The sequence below is a fragment of the Pteropus alecto genome, unplaced genomic scaffold (genome assembly GCF_000325575.1).
Source record: "Pteropus alecto unplaced genomic scaffold, ASM32557v1 scaffold71, whole genome shotgun sequence".
Taxonomy (NCBI): domain Eukaryota; kingdom Metazoa; phylum Chordata; class Mammalia; order Chiroptera; family Pteropodidae; genus Pteropus; species Pteropus alecto.
The window spans coordinates 20176777-20194558 of record NW_006433024.1 but is presented as its reverse complement, the minus strand read 5'-3'; the positions used below and the strand labels follow the sequence as shown (position 1 = coordinate 20194558).

At 37.7% G+C, this 17782-nt stretch overlaps 1 protein-coding gene and 1 pseudogene across 6 annotated transcripts in view; one reads left to right on the top strand and one right to left on the bottom strand.

Annotated features, from left to right (window-relative positions):
* CELF1 (CUGBP Elav-like family member 1) overlaps window positions 1-17782 on the top strand; it is a 60361-nt gene that overhangs the window by 11917 nt on the left and 30662 nt on the right. The window lies entirely within an intron of this gene.
* On the bottom strand, window positions 160-278 carry LOC112476696 (annotated as a pseudogene).

Genomic DNA, 17782 nt, shown 5'->3' with positions numbered 1-17782 from the left:
GCAAGAGAGAGAGTCACTAAAAATTTAGTATTTCTTCAGAACTGTATACTACCTGATAGTATTTCTTTTTTTTTCTTTCCTTTTTTTTAAGGCAAGGCAAACCCTTGGTTGACCTCACAGGTTCAAGGACCTTGTCAGCTTACAGTCCCTTATTTTTTATGCCTACAGCACCTGGTCTTCCTTGGTGGTCTCCCATCCAAGTACTGACCAGGCCCGACCCTGCTTAGCTTCCGAGATCAGACGGGATTGGGCTTGTTCAGGGTGGCATGGCCATAGACGGTAATGTTTCTTAAAGGCAGCTTCCTGAAGAAAAATCAGATCAGGTTTTCTGAATTGCCAGATTGAGAAGATCAAAAAATGCTTTGGCCCCCCCCCCCCCAAGAAAGCCTGCTGGATCCATCCCCAGGAATCCTAGTGGGTCCCCATGGTAACAAACTCCTTGCTTACAACTTGTCACTGTGTAACTGTCCCTGGGGTTCAAGAACTGTGTGGCATTTACTAGTCCTTGATAAAATGCTGTTGCACATTTGCAACAAGCTAGAAATAGAAAGTTAAAGGTTTTAATTTTCGTGTTCCATTAATTAGATGCTTTAAAAAGCTGCCTAATTATGGTAAGGTGCAGCAGTGGGAAGCTGGTGGGTGGCTGAGGCAAGTATAGAAGGAAGCCATAGGCTCAGAATGTTAGAATCTTCAGAGATTTTTCTTCTCTAGTCCTCTCGTTTTGCAAATGAGGGAAGCGAAATGCCTTAGTTAGGTTCACATAGAAGCAGTAGCAGAATTCCAGCCCAGGCTTTTAATTTTCCAGCATACTGTTCTCTTGTCTCCATCCATGCGTTGAGTTTACCATGCCTCTACTTTTCATAAATAAAGTCTCAGTTTCTAAGATTAGGAAAGGACCTTAGAGGTCATGCAGGGAAACTTTCTATCCAGGGAAGGAATCTCTTTTACACCATCTGGACAGGCAGACTTTTCCTCTACCCTCAGGTAGGAGTTATCTGTCTAGTTAGCAAAACCCCACTGTCTCTTCAAGGAGAAGATAGTTTTACATGGATTTTCTATTTTAGAGCTACACACCTTTTCTCTCCTTTTAAAATGGCAATTGAAAGTCAGACCCAAATGTTTTTCATTAACCTGTTTATCTCCATTTAAGTCATGCTTGTCAGTCATGACAAGGCAGATAATTTTTTAAAAGAATTATGTCATACCCAGCCTAGAACTTCGAAAAGATAACACCATATTTGGAGTAAGCTAGTTCTTTAACAGGTGGGTGGAAGCGATGATAAATGCTATGTTCAGCTTAAAGTACTCTATAATGTGCTTAACGAGATGGGATGACTGTGAGCTAAAGAGGATCAAGAGAGTCTTCAAAGTATTTTAAAAGCAAAATTAAAAGCCAACCTGGCAAATTGTTTTGTACTTTATTTGTGGTGCATTTATGAATGCTTTTGCCATTGTTTAAGAGTAGCTTCATTTACATAGAAGTGAGTTTGAGGTTCAAAACCAACATTATTTTGGCAATTATTAATCACATATACCAAAAAAGGGATTTTTAGGTTCAATTTTTGTATGTTATGTTGCTCAGCATGCCAGTCATTTAATGCCCTTGTTAGTAAGTGCTTCAGCTTTTATTTTACTTTTTCTCTTTCAGAACTGCTTATTAGCTTGAGTTTTTTTTAATGCTTTCTAAGCAAAGCACAAATATTTATTTTCTAGTAAGAGATACAGAAATGTTTTCAGTTTCTGAAAACCACAGATGTTTTTCCTGGAATTTGCCATAAGAATTTACCATACCTAGAAATGGAGAATTTGGCTCCAATATTAATTTTTCTTTCTGTCTTACCAGAAAATTAAAGTGAAAATGCTCTTGGCAGCCTTTTGCTCTCTTGACTTCAACACAGTAGAGAATGCTATAATGAAAATGTGGCTGAGTTTTTAATATTCTGGAATTTCATGACCACCAGCACTTCTTGGTGTACAGCCAAGATAATTAAGGTAATCAAATATTTTAGTAATTAGCAGGTGTGCTCGGACTCTGAAAGAAATCTCTAATCCTAGTAGCTTCATTTCCAGTGTCCTTTCCCCTCATTTACTCTAAAATGTATTTATCATTTTTTTCTATTCTGGCTCTTAATTTGACCAGGGATTTTGCATAAAAGTTCACTGTCCAAAGTTTTCCTTGGTAAGAAAATATGCCATGTTATAGTGTAATGAATAAACTATCCGTTGGACTTTATATTGATGGGGTGGGTTGGGGGTAGACAGATAAACCAACGGGGAGGGAGAGAGATACGGTTGCATCCTTACCATTTTGTATACAAGGAAACTCTAGGTTAGAAAACTCAGTGAAGAGAGTCACTTAGGGGCATCCAGCTATTGAGTGGTAGGACAGGACCAGGCTACCTACCAGTCTGCACTCCAAATGCTATGCTGTTTTCCTTTACTTTTCTTGCTTATTGAGGCCTAGTCTCTTAACAGTAATGAAATAATTTATTTTTATAACCATTCCCTTTTGTGTGGCAGTATAATTTTTTAACTATTAGTAATGTAAATTTAGTGTCTCATTCTAGAAGTTCTTACCTGTGAGAACTTTAGGAAAAAATAAGCTCATCTTTAACTACCCTGATGAGATATTTGTGTACCCTAAACCGTTTACCTGTTTTCTTATTGTAAATTAGGAACAATTCAACCCTAACAGAAGTGGCATGGAAATGTGGTTTTAAGGTAGGTAGCATTCATGAACAGAATCTTCAGGTCTTTTAAAAGAAATCTGTGGATCATAATGGAGTTCCTATAGGCAGACAGGTGGAGGTATCCCTTCGATGGGTTATTTAGTAGATGGTAAAGAGGAATCATCTTTATTTGATTCCCTAGTGAGACATGATGTGACATCTCCTTTTTAATATTTTTCCCTTTTCTTAAAATCTGGTCCCCTGTTTCCCAACTCTCATGACCCACAGCCATCCTTTTGGCTCTGATACTGCTTCTTACATCTAAACAACCATATTCCCATAAGCTCCTAGAGAAAGAAGAAAGAAAAAGCCAACCTTTCCAGGCTGCCTTTAGTAAAATGATCTTATCTGTGATCATGTCCTCTTTTGATTGGGCCCACATTGAAGAGGATGCCAGATGCTTTCTTGATATATGTCCTGACTAGCAATCTTGTTTTTTGAAGCCTCCATTTGCAAGTTGATTCACAGTGGGGAGAGCCATGTTCAGAAACTTTTTCTGATAGCCTAAATTGTCTTGTCTTTCATCTCTTTGCTTCTACTTATGTACTTTGTATTTCTTCTTCCTTGAGCTTGCACCTTCTGCATAGTCGACTCTATTATATCATCTTTGGGGCTGAAAAATGAAAGTTGGAAGATTTTAAAGTTAAAGTACCCAGAATAATGTTGTCGCCCACATTGCACATATGTCACATTTTGAGTTTACTAGTTAAGCCTCTAAATATGTGCTTTATATACAGTATGTGCAGTGTGATGACTTAGGTTGCCATGAGAACCTAAAAATTTTAGGCTTAAATGGTTCGGTAAAAGACACATTTTTTTTTTCTTTTATTGTCTTAGGAAAGCTGTTTTTTCTTTTATCTAATATATGGTTTTTTTGCAAATTGAGATATTAGGCAGCAGCCATTCTCATGTATCACCTCTTGCTAGCAGATGGGTAGCTTCTTTGTTTGCCTGTTATCAGTCTCCTTCATTCCAGTCTTCCGTGCTCTAGTTTTTTTCCCTCTGAACCTGTCTCCTATTACTCTTTGCTACAGGATAGTTTTAGAAGTAGGGAACTGGAAGCTTTGCCTTTCTTAAAAAGTGCACCTGGTAAGAAAGGAACTATCTAGCGAGATATCCCTAAGCACACCTAAGGAATTCTCTCATGTAAGCCCCTGAGATAAGCTGTAGTGGTAAAATTTGCTTGAAAACCTTTTTTTTTAAAAGCATTGTGAAGTTAGTCTCTCATCTAAAAACAATTCAGGTTTAGTTTGAATTGGAATACATTATTTTGAATAATTTCTTGGCCAGGGTAACTTGTTTATTCTTGACTGGGTTTAGTCATGAAGATTTTCTTTTTGGACCAGAAGTATAAGAGGAGGTGACAGGATGTTAGGGAACAAACTGTTTTGTTTTGTTTTTATTATTATTTATGCCTACAGCACCTGATCTTCCTAGGTGGTCTCCCAGCCAAGCACTAACCAGGCCTAACCCTGCTTAGTTTCTGAGATCAGACGGGATTGGGCTTGTTCAAGGTGGCATGGCATAGACCATTGACTGTGGCTCCACTGGGGTGCAAACCCAGGACCTTCTGCGTGTAAAGCAGATGTGCTAACTGCTATACTATGGAACTAGGTCCAATAAACTGTGTTTTGTTTAGTCTTGGGTTCTTAAAACTATTTTGGATCATGGACCACCTTTGAAAATCTGGTAAACAGTTATGGACCCACTTTCCTATAAATATAAATAAGTACATAAATATAGTTTATATGTATATATAAAATTTTGCACATAATGTAAGAGAGTTCATGGAATTCGTGAAATATCTTGATTTGATCTAGTACAAGTTTTCACTTGAGGAATTGGGTCCAGAGAAGAGAAGTAACTTGCCAAAGGCTATACTGTGTGTTTATAGCTGTTTTGATTTTGAGGATCTGCACTGAGTAATCAGCTTTGGTATATACAGTTGTAGTGTTTTGCAGTGTGTTCTTTATTTTTACTTAGTTGTCCTCTCATAGTAATCTTAATAAAGTACATAACCGATAATTAAAACTTTGATCATACCCCGAAAGGTAGCATATCAATTCATGGTAAGCTACTCCTTTGGAAATCAAAGTTGCTATAACGGCTGTTCAAAAAAATTAAATGTATAAGCACTATACATCGTTCAGAGGTTTTTAATAAAATGCTGACCACTTGTATGCTTGTGTTTTGTGGGAGATGAAAGTGCCTTTACTGTAGGAATCCTGCTGTGTTCTTTTCCTTTTCAGTATAATCAAACAGGGTGTAGACAGGGCTCTGCCTTGCACTAGGAGATTTAGGTAGTGGGATTGAGAGATCAAGTTCGTTATCATCAAGCATCCTTTGCTTATTACTGTATTACCTACAAGGGGCAAAGAGAAAATTTCAAAATTTCAAACCGTTAATTTGCTGATAAATGTATTAAAGTAAGTAATTATGGACCAATTATATCTTAAGAATATGAAGGATTTTCTTTAAGTTTCAGGGAAAACATGTTGTTGGGGTCTACCTCATATATTTGCGTATTTATGCCCCATAGGCTTGGGATTGTGCACACATATGTACCAGACAGTTCCGTGATGGAAAGGAGCTGGGCAGTGCCCTTTTTCTCTGGAGCTCCCCGTTATGACTGGATGACTTAGCAGTGTTTTATAACAGATCTCAGAGTATATCAGCATCAACATTTTTAGTCCTACCATTTTGTTTTCCCTATGGCAGCTGCGTGTTTGTGTTTTTGTTTTTCTTCTAATAGTGGTGTAAAATTTCCTCAAAAGGCTAGACCAAGTTCTGAGATGGAAGACTGTTTTTCTGAAAGTATTATGTGAGAGATGCTGAATTATGGTCTGAGTTCATTTTTATCTTTCTTGAGAGTATATTTTCTCTACAATGGGCAAAAACTATAATTTTGGTTACATGAGCAGTGTGATATTAATTTCCTACTACTGTGAAACATTTTAGGTTTAAGTCATGTTACATTTTTAAATTATAAACTTAAGAAATTTCAGGAATGGAGGGGTCCTTAGAAATCATCTAGTACAAATCTTGTATCCTCACATTTAAGGTAACAGTGTTAGGTGGGATCCCTGGAAGGTTTAGGCCGGTCTGTCTTCAGTCTCTCTTAAATTTACACAGCATTTATAGTTTGTATCCCATACTTTAGCTGTAGTCATATACTGTCAGCCTTTATTATCTCATGTGTTAATCTTATCTAAGAACTAGATTATAAGTATTGGAGGTCAGTGATAATATGGCTTAATGTTCGTTCCGCAGCTCGTAGAATACCAAATAAATATATAGACAGTGTGCAGTAAGTACTTGGTTAATGACTTAAGAGTTAATGCACAGAATCATTTAAGCCAAATGGTCATGCATTTCTTTGGAGAGTTTATTTTACTCTGCTTAGAAATTACGCTTTTCATGTATTTTCCATGGAGATAAATCCGAATGAATTGTTCTGAGCAAAGTAATTTTTGGAATATAAATATTTGGCTTCTGATTATATAAGCCAGCATCCTGGGAATATATTTTTAATATTATATCAGAATTTATTTTAACTTGTACTAACCTTAAAAAATAAGAGAGATTCCAAAATATAGTCTGAGAATTGGAATGAGACTGTCTTTCTGAAAACAGCAAAGGGCTAGTAAAGGTTAGGATGATTCACACAAATGGGGAGTAACCTTTTTTGTGTGTTAAATTCTAGAATTTAAATAAGTTACGCCTCACTGTTACTGCTGATCTGGTAAGAATCTGACCTAGTAAAGTTTTCGTAATGTCTTTTCTGTTTCTCGTGACTAAGTGAAATTATTGGGAAGTTCCTTGACTGAAATAGAATCTCTCAAACCTTTCTTCAAGTACCAGCCTTTGGGTTTCTGTTTCTTGTCTGGAGCATGTGAACATAGTGCATGTGTGCAAGATAATTGGGTTTTTACTAATGGCCCCCTTTCAGCAACCATGTATGGATAAAGCTGTTCAGGTCCCTGCTCCTCCCTCTCTGAGCACGGAGCAGAATCTGTTCTGCTGAAGCTGCTGTTCCACTTTTCAGTTTTCTATATTTGTACAGCAACAGCAGGAGCAGCCCACTAGCTAGGCTGTGTGGCTGCCCTGTGCACCCATAACTGGTTCTGGCCTGCTCAAGACTAGAACTTTATGTTCTTAAGTGCATCCATCTGTCTGTGTACATTTCTGTGGAGGACTCAGGTTTTCAAGTTAAAGAGGTGACTCGTTTGTCTTTTTTTCTGTTTTGTTGATTACAAATTGTAGAGAGTGTTTGAGAATCTTCGGAATAGGGTGAGGAGGCAAGATTTATATTATTCAACATACGTTCTAGGGTAAAGAATGCCAAACTGGTAAATATAGTGTCAGAAATGGTCTTTGGGGTCTCTTACAAACTTACCTCATTAAAGTAGCAATGTTTTTTTTTTTCCTTTTGTTTTTTTACTGATCACAAAGATCAGTTCTTTGGAGTAGAAGTGAATTCCTTTCCTGGCACACAAATTTGCAGATATAAATTTGAGTAGAAAAGGCTGAGACACTTCTACCCCCTTAGGAAATGATTCTGTACACATCTTTTTGGAGGAGGTTCCAGTAGGGACTACATTTCTTAACTTGGCTGTTGGCTGGGAAAGGAACTGTGGGAAATGCCCTGTTGCTTTGGGCTTTTCTATGGCTTGTGCTGTGTTTGCGCTGATTCAGAGTGCTTTGTAAAGTTTGGCCTTACAGAGGGCTTGCAGTGTGTTTTGGTGTCTTGTCTATTTAAGGAATAGTAGGGGCCATGACTTGTAGACAGGTTTCAGGCTATTTGCAAACAGTATTGAGTTTGTTACTGTATTTTTAAAGGATGCTTTCTTGGTTTGTTATGAAATATTCTGATTAGACAGAAATGAATTCCTCATCCTTGATCAACTAAAGTTTAAATTCAAGTTTATTTCTTTGTTTTACAGTCCCCCTCTCCCCAATGAGTCATAAGCATGTGCAGAGTTGGTAATAGAATTTGTCAGCTGAGTAGGGATGAGACAGTTCTCCGCATATATTTGTGACTGTGACAGATGAGGAGAGAAAAGGTATTTAAATGCTGGAGAAACACATTCACTAAGGCAGCTTCTTCCTGTGGCCGTGTGGTATGGTTGCTGAGTTCTGTGTGACCATTCGCTGATGTATTCTGACTCGAGTCACTTAGGAATCTGTTCTGCCACTTGTCCGTTGTCAGCTTTGGGTGTATGTGTTTGTTTAGGTCCTAGGACCCCGTGCAGAGTCTCTCATGGGTCCTGCATACTTAATGACTTACTAAAATTCTGTTTAGTGTGGCATTAAATAGGCTTCAGCTTCACCTTCCCTCTTTTGGCATCTCGCAGCGCCCATCTCATTTTACCATCCTAGTAATGTTTTCCTATTTATACTGTAAATCACTGTACACCCTCTGTGTAGGGGCTGTTATTGGAGATTAAACTCAGTGGCAGCTCTTTGATTTTACAGCCCAGCCTCAGTAAAGGACACTATGATTAGCTTTCCTTTTATTCTTGATCTTTTAAAGCAATTTATAATTTCCCTGGCCTCATTTTATTAGTTTATATATTTTTTTATTATATGCATTTTGAAAGCTTCAGCAAATTCCTTTTTGGTATGATGAGGGTGATAAATAAATGATTATAAATAAATACTCTTAGAACAAGTAATTTAGTATTTCATATCGAAGGTTACACTTAAACTGGATGCTAATGAGCCCACTTGGAGGTTGAAGGTCATCAGCCAGTCATTGCCTTCTCTCTTCCCCCTCCTTCTGATAGGAAATATTTCTGTATAATTTCGGGGACTCCGTTTTGAAGAGAAATATCTTCTCAAAGATAAAACTTGAGACTCATCCTATCTCACCATAGACACTAACCTTAGAACCTGGAATAATGATGATGGAAAACGTTTATTGAGTACTTTCATGTGCCAGGCACTGTTCTAAATACTTTACATATGTAAATCCTCCAATTCGAACAAACACCCTATATGGTAGATACTACTACTATAACCCTTTTCCGAATTAGGGAACTAGTATGAAGAAAGTAAACAATTTACCCAAAGTTACCTGGCTAGTAAACTGCAAAACTGGGATTAGTAAGCAAGTGGTGTGACTCCAGAATCTGAGTGAAGGATATATCGTAGTCTTACAGTGAATATTTGTCTATTAAATTAACACATTCAGAATATTATATGGGATAATTGAATCATGAATCAGTCCAACCCAGTTTCATTTTAGAATTTCCTTATGAAAATTACTATATAACTTTGGTTTTGCAGGTCACTGTCGAGCAATTCGTTTATTAATGATAAAGAGCTGCAAGGCAAATAGCAAGTCCATGGAGTATCCCCCAAATGACTAGTTTATCTCTGCTAGTGCCAGACTATTTATTGAAGATATTGAAAGCTGAATTAATTTTAGCTTCTTTAACTCTTGTTCCCTGCCCTACACATCTTCAAGAGATGCTCTTACAGGGGGAGCATGAGAAGGCAGGACTAGCAAGTTTTGCCTAATCCATTAACAATGATTTATGTGAGCATAACAAGATAACAGGGAGATCTGTTCTGAAGAAATGATGGGAGAATTATTGGTAGGCTGAGTAATTTCAGGGGAGGGCAGCAAAAATGTTATTCTGTCTTAGACAAATGTGATTGAATAGCGCACAAATTTGATTTCAACAGAGAAAACCAGCTCTTTTAAGATGTTTTAGTCTTTCTCACATTGATGGCAGATTGTCCCTTGCCATATTTGCTTTCCCTTGGATATATGCTATCCTATCTATGGTTTTTGTTTCTCGTTTAAGTCATGTCTTCTGAACAAGACTATAAACTCATTAAGGACAGAGATTGGGGGCCTCTTTTGTACCTTCTCTAGTTCTAGGTTTATAGTGGATGTTCTGTTCTCTACATGCATTTTTGATTGATAGAGCTCTGATTTTATAAAGAGCTTGTTTATATAAAAATGAAATCAAAGCACTGACAAGTTTAATTTTGTGGAACAGTGGGATTTTTTAGGAGTGATTTGAAGGAGGTGAAGAAGATCATATAAATGGGTATTTAAATGTGAGAGCACAATTTGGGAGTGATGAAAGCATGATAATTGAAGTAACTTTTTTTTTTTAATGACGATATTAAAGAGATATTTAAGATTTGTCCTAGGGTTGTGCATCTTTTGAGATGAATCAAGCTATGCCGAAACACTCCCTGATTGGCTGAGTAAAAGTGTAATTTTTGTACTTTTTGGCATATAACCTAGCTATCTCAGGAAGCATCTCCAAGGATAGAAGTCTTTTCTGGTTTTGTAGGATTGTGATGTTAAGAATAGAAAGGAATTGAATAAAGTTTCTTGCTCTTCAACAGGACGGGATAAACCTCCTGAGACAAGGCCATATGGAAACATCCTGCATGAGTGCCCATGTGTTTGAGGGTGAGGTTGGGGCAGATGGTACAGGCAGGGTTCTTGGCTGCTTGGGTAAGGGTTTTGGAGATGACAGAAGTTAGATGCTAGGTGCTGTGGAAGGGCTGTTGTGTGTTGTATGTATTGGACATGTCTGTCTAAGGTGGAGTGAGCTCAGTGAAAGGATATTGATGTGTTGGGTAGTGCAAGGGTAAGATAAGGGAAGAGGTGGGGAGATGCTGACTTGGAATGATACCTGCAATTCAATCTTAACCTCCCCCTGAGATTAGGGAAAGGGACCCGAGATGGTGGTGTAAGAAAAAAGAATCCGGATCCCTAGCCTCTTCTGTTCTCTAGAGCTTTTAAGTAAGATATTGCAGGACTGTAGGATGGTTTTTGTTTCTCGTTTAAGTCATGTCTTCTGAACAAGACTATAAACTCATTAAGGACAGAGATTGGGGGCCTCTTTTGTACCTTCTCTAGTTCTAGGTTTATAGTGGATGTTCTGTTCTCTACATGCATTTTTGATTGATAGAGCTCTGATTTTATAAAGAGCTTGTTTATATAAAAATGAAATCAAAGCACTGACAAGTTTAATTTTGTGGAACAGTGGGATTTTTTAGGAGTGATTTGAAGGAGGTGAAGAAGATCATATAAATGGGTATTTAAATGTGAGAGCACAATTTGGGAGTGATGAAAGCATGATAATTGAAGTAACTTTTTTTTTTTAATGACGATATTAAAGAGATATTTAAGATTTGTCCTAGGGTTGTGCATCTTTTGAGATGAATCAAGCTATGCCGAAATACTCCCTGATTGGCTGAGTAAAAGTGTAATTTTTGTACTTTTTGGCATATAACCTAGCTATCTCAGGAAGCATCTCCAAGGATAGAAGTCTTTTCTGGTTTTGTAGGATTGTGATGTTAAGAATAGAAAGGAATTGAATAAAGTTTCTTGCTCTTCAACAGGACGGGATAAACCTCCTGAGACAAGGCCATATGGAAACATCCTGCATGAGTGCCCATGTGTTTGAGGGTGAGGTTGGGGCAGATGGTACAGGCAGGGTTCTTGGCTGCTTGGGTAAGGGTTTTGGAGATGACAGAAGTTAGATGCTAGGTGCTGTGGAAGGGCTGTTGTGTGTTGTATGTATTGGACATGTCTGTCTAAGGTGGAGTGAGCTCAGTGAAAGGATATTGATGTGTTGGGTAGTGCAAGGGTAAGATAAGGGAAGAGGTGGGGAGATGCTGACTTGGAATGATACCTGCAATTCAATCTTAACCTCCCCCTGAGATTAGGGAAAGGGACCCGAGATGGTGGTGTAAGAAAAAAGAATCCGGATCCCTAGCCTCTTCTGTTCTCTAGAGCTTTTAAGTAAGATATTGCAGGACTGTAGGATTTTTTTTCTATTTAAACTTGAATTTGTTTTGATTTCCTTTTGAGATACTAGGCCAAAACTGTATTTATAGAACTTGTTTTGACATATTATTTCACCGTGTCCCTTGCCTGCCTTACTGGAATCCACCTAATGGTGCACTCTGCCTGGCAGGAGAGGTTGATTGAAGAAAATGTACACATATATACAGCTGAGTGATTGAAAATAGTTCCAAATTTTGAAAATAGGCCAGCCATAAGGTTTGCAGTCCAAGCTGCATGAACATCAGTTGAGTTGCTAAGGTCGTTTGAAATGGTGTAGTGTAATTACCCAGCTCACGTGTGGTTTACTGCTGGTTCACCTGGACAATGGCTATTTCCACACAAAAGTTTCAGGCAAAGCAAGAAAAAAAAATACAATAACAAAGTGCTTGTTTTGGAACAGAGCATGAGTTGGGAATTTTTTTTGCTTTGTCCCTCATAGTTTCAAGAGTTTTCTTTAAAAAATTTTCTGTAGAATAGGCAACACATCCATATATAAACAATTCTTCCAGTATTCTACATCTGCAAACTCGTTAGCAGTTTTTTCTTTATCCTTCCAGAGATGTTCTGTTTAAATATAAGCTGTGTGTAATTCCTTTATGATATATCTTGATCAGCCCTTAATAGTGGTTAGAACTGCCTTATTCTCTTTAATAGCTACAGTGTTCTCTTGTTTCACAGTATTGTCATTTATTTAACCAGCACTCAACTGATGGATATATGTGTTTCTGGCTTTTGCTATTATTATAAACAGTGTTCTTATGAATGCTCCTTTGCATACTCTCTGTATATCAGATGCAAGTTTATTTGAAGGCTATGTTTCTAGAACTGGAATTGCTGGATTCAGAGTGCATGTGCAGTTTTCAAAAGTGATAAGATAATTCTCTTATATTTTGCAAATGATATTATCCATTGAAGAATATTACTTGTGATCAGAAAAGTCGCAATACAATGGCAATCAAACTACCACCCCAAACAGCTGCTAAAATGAACACATGACCTGAAATGGAAGATTTAAGAAATCTTCTGGAGATAAGCCTCATTATCAAACCTAACAATCATTGTGAGAGAAGAGGCAGGTTGCCTAGAATAAGCGGGAGTATCCATCCCCCGCCCCTTTTTTTAATTTTAAGGGAATTTGGTGATGATAGGTGAATCTGCAAGTCAGATATCTTTTTTACCTTCAAAATGTTAGTTTCACCTATTTATGTTCTCTACCAATTAGAAAAACGTTTATGGTCCGTAGCTCATTCAGTCCTTTACTCTTAAAATTATATGGAAATCAAGAGACCATTTAGTCATCAGAATTAGCTTTTAAATTCCAAGTCGTTATAACTAAAGTTTAATAATCACCTCAGAAAATAAAAGCAAAGTAATATTTTGAATTTTCCCCCCAAAAAAGCATTTTACAGACAGACACATTTTAGCAAATAGAATGCTGTCACTCCAGAAAGTACATGTCTCATTGGCTGGTTGTGGACCCTGGGTCACTTAATTTGTTCTTTTCACTTGAATTTCCTCATCTGAAAATGGGGGTGAAAATGCCAAAGAATCTCCTTTGAGCAGTCGGAAAAATAATTACAAAGTCATCTCCAGAAGGCTATGTATTATAGAAATGACTCTTCAAAGACATCAAGATTATAAGGTAATTTTAAAAGTAACTCTTGACAGTGTTTTAGAAAAAAATTAGTCACATTCTGCCTACATGGTACTAACATATGGTGCAGCCCTGATGAGCTGCACAAGTGGGCTGAAATTAAAATGCAGTTGGAGAGAGGAGCAGTAGTGACTCACTAGATGAGACAAATTTGGCCTTATGGCAGGGCAGTAAAACTAAGGCGGAGCTGGTGGTCTTAGAACATGCCAAATTCAAGCAAGTGATACATGAATATTATGGCAAAGTAGAATGACTGAGCCTTGGTGTTTGGATTCGGTGTTTTGTCCTGTCTCAGACCTTGTAGATAGGCCCCTTCTGTGTCTTCAGAGCCCCCACAATGGTAAACCTTTGCTGCCTCTGACTTCTGTACATAGCTCCCTGTGTCTATGGAAGTAGAAGCCACTAGGCAAATATTCGACAATGATATGTCTGAATATTGGGTTCAACCTGGAAAGATAGAGAAAAGGTAGCAGTTCTCTTCAGAGAAAGCTGCGTATTAGCTTAGCTACCATATGTAAATCGCTACTGCTATATCCAGCAATTTGTTGCCCAGTTCTGACAGTGCTGCCAAGGAAACAGGAGGAGCTAAAGCCGAATGAGATTCCTACACTCCGCCCCTGGCCCCCAGTAGAGAGCTGTAGGGAATACTTAATGGAGATTTGAGAATTTGAGAGTATAGGCATTTTGGAAGGAAGTAGGAAAACATTTTTAAAAATGTTTTGCATTCCCTCTCTTTCTTACCTGAGCACCTCCAAAATGGGATGGATACCTGTCAGGTGAGATGTCCTGTTGTTTAGGTGTGGATATAGTCATATGGAAAGATCATATAACTAAACAGGAGATGAGATGGCAGATCAGGGAAACGAAGAACAGAGCCAACTCACCCACCCCTATCCAGCTTTAGTGTGCCACTTTTTTTGTAGCAGTTTAAGAGAATTTAATAATTATGATGGCTTTGTAAAATAGATGTTACATTTATTGGTTGTGACATGTAGAAAGATGCTATTGGCAAAGTCAGAGTTTAGGCCACTTCTGACTCTGATTCTTAAATATGGGCTGCTCACAAGAAAAATGTTTATAATTGTTAAGTGAAGAAAGTAGGTTATGCAATAGTATATGCAGTATATTTAATTTGATAGTATTCATGTGTCTTTGTGCATGCATCTTAATATATGCATAGAAAAAAGCCTGGTAGGAATTAAACCAAAATGTGATTTTACGTAAAAATGAATAAATAGGTAAATTTTTTAAATCCTGGAAGTAGAAAAATTAAAAGGAAATAAATGCTTGGTGGGGGTGGGGGGGCTGCTTACAATGTTGCTTTTACCCAGATATCCACGATTTAAAGGGGGAGGGGACTTTTTTTTTTTACTAAAAAGTACAAATATTTATGTGTAAATATCTCAATTTATAAGTTAGAATAGATAAACTAGAGAATTCCAATTGAACAGTTGAAGATCTGATATTATTCCAGGCGTCCTGGGGATATAAATAGAAAAGAGAAGGAGAAACTTGTTGTTTACAAAATGGTAGCATTTGTAATATGTTTCATTAACAAAAATTTAGAAATGACATTTACACATGTTTTTTCCCAGATGTATCTTTTATGTGGTAAGGATTAAACTAGATTTTGGATAACTTTTAAATCAGTTTGGAGGAAATAGAATCATGCTTTTAGCTGATTTAGCGATAGTCTGGATTATCTTGTCCTAGCCTCTAGTTTTATAGATGAGGAAACTGAGGCCCAGAAAAAGTGACTCAAGATCACACAAATGGCATCAAGCTTTCATCTAACATACAGTCTGTTTTGTTACTTTGCCAGCAGAGTGAGTCAGAGTGGGAGACCATCCTAGCAGTGGTCATGAGCCCCTCAGTGAGTCTGTTGAAAACTTTGGATTTTATCTTCAGGAAACCTCCATCTTCACACAATTTAGCCAAAAATGTCATAGGGTTCACAGACCTACTTCCTCTTTCTCCAAAGCCCATCTATGGACTTTGAAGTGATCTGAGAGTCCCAGATTAAGAATCATGATGAAAAAGGAAAGGTTTTAAAATTGCTGCCACATTGCGCAGCAGTGTTAACATACTGAACTGTGCACTTAAAAAATGGTTAAGATGGTAAATTTAATGTATGTGTTTCTTACCAGTTTCTTTTTAAAAGGTGGAAAAAAAGAGTTGCCACTAAAGAAGGGATGAACTTACTGGCCATTGGAGAAGGATATGAGATTGAGATCTGTTTATAAATTCTTCTAGGGTCAGAGAGAGGATACACGTAGATGACTCAGTAAAGAGTCAGAAACCCCAGACATAAGCCTAAATCTTGGAAGTAGTAGCCACAGAGCAAATGTCACAAGAGGAAAAAAAGATTTTTGTATATCCCACAGAGAAAGTGTTAAATTTTATCCCTGCCAGCCACGACAAGTCAGAACTAAGCCTGGTGCAATACAGGACCTGGACTGTACATAGAGCAGCTTAGTACTGTGGAAGGAGTTGCTCTGGAAACGATGGGACTGGAAGGGAATTTACTGTGCCCTTCAGTGTATCTACTGAATCTGCCTAATCACCCCCATTTTACAGATGAGCGAAACAGTGGTTACATAGTTTCTCTATGGTCAGTCTTGGGTCCACCTATTCGTTGATGAGTGCATTTACAAATTTTGTTTAATTCACTAGCCTTTGAGGTAGATTCTAACCTCTTAGTTGTGATGTGTGTGCCCAGGATCCTTAGAATCTAGTGGCAACTGTTATTTCTCTGGTATAGGTTCCCAAGGAAGATAGACTGGCTACTTCAGGAAAACTGTACTGGATTTTAGCACCAATCCCTGGTGCAGTTTTGCATCGGGATGAGCCAGGCTAGCCTGGAAAGCTTCCCAGTTGATCTTTTTATCTGGTTACTTGGCTTTTCAGGGTAAGGAAGTGGGAGGACATGCAGTTTTTCAGAGTAGTAAGCCCAGCCTTCTTATTGAGCCAGCCATATAATAGGAAAAGAAGGAAGACAGGGCATTCATTGCAAGCAATCTGAAAAGTAACGACATTTTAGAAAAAGAACACATTTTCCCCAAATCATTTCTACTTGTCTCTTCTTCCGATTAGAAATTTGTACAATGGTGTGATTGAATTCTGGGCATCCATTTGGTTCCTTTTGAGATATGTAGTTAAGTCTTTTATAAGTGAGGAAACTGGCATTTACAGATGTTACTTGCTCAGACTCACACCTCCACTGAGTAACAGCAGGAAGTTTTCACTACCTTAAATCATCTTTCTCATGATAGTTGTGGACATTTATCTACTTACAAGGTTTGTCTTAGAAAAATGGTCACACTCAACTTTATGCCCCTCAAGCATTTAAACATCCTTTTGTGGGGGTCGTGTGCATGATCTTCCTTTACACAGGTTTTAACCTGAGTCAGCCTTTGACCCAGGGTTGAAGCGCTTGGGTTTATATTCCAACCCCATCAATGCCTGGATGCAGGAGATTTTGAAAGTTACTTCGTTTCTTTGTGTCTTTTCTCATCTGTAAATAAGGATAGGATAGGTATAAGGATTGAATATAAAGCACACAGGACATCGTATGGCATATAATAAATGCTCAGAAATGTTCTTATAATTATTATCACTTTGTAAATGGACATTTCTCCCCACTTTCAGGTGATAAGGTTTATGAATTTTAAATAACCGTATTCCATTAATTTGAGAATGCATATTTATTACCGTTGATGGAATCTTAAATTCTTTGATTCGTAGTAATCTATTAGATTCTATAAGATAGAGAAATCTGCTGTTCAAAATCTATTCATCTCAAAGCTGGATATAAAATCGGTAGGTTATTGTTTTGAATTTTCTAGACCTGTTTTCTTATTTCCCAGGAGACCTAGGGTTAGGGTTAGTTACCCTGAGGGCCAGGAGAAATAAACAACTGAGACCTGCCTTGCCCTCCCTCTGTCTTCAACCTGATCTGCTTCACTTTAATGTCTAGAGGAAAAACATTTAATGTTTTAAAAACCTCTGATTTGGACAGTTGTTCAGTTCTTCATTAGCTCCTTGCTTTATATCAACAAAGTTTTTCAAGGTATTGAGGGCACTTACCTAACTATTGTTAATAAGAAAACTTGGTCAGTCTTAACAGAATAGTGGTTACCAGAGGAGAAAGGGAACGGCAGAATGGGTAAAGGAAGTCAAATATATGGTAATGGGTTAGAAACCAGACATTTGGTGGTAAGTTCACAATAGAATATACAGATACTGAATTATAATGTACACCTGAAATTTATATACTGTTATTAGTGTTACTTGAATAAAAAAGTTTAAAGAGTTAGTTTTGCTAATGAGCCCAAAGCTGTGGGTTCAGGCTTTACGTAGGTCACTGAGCATTACTGTGTCGGCTATCAGCCCCTCTATCTGGAGTTTGTGATTCAGTGCATACTGTGTAAGAGCTGCTGATGGTGAGTGAGTCAGTGGCCATCTTCCTGGGAAGGACAGTATTTTGACATACAGGCTCCATAGGCCAGCAGAAAACTGAGGAATGAAAAATGTCCATTACCTTGCCTACTACAATAAGGAAGGTGTGTAGGAGATCTG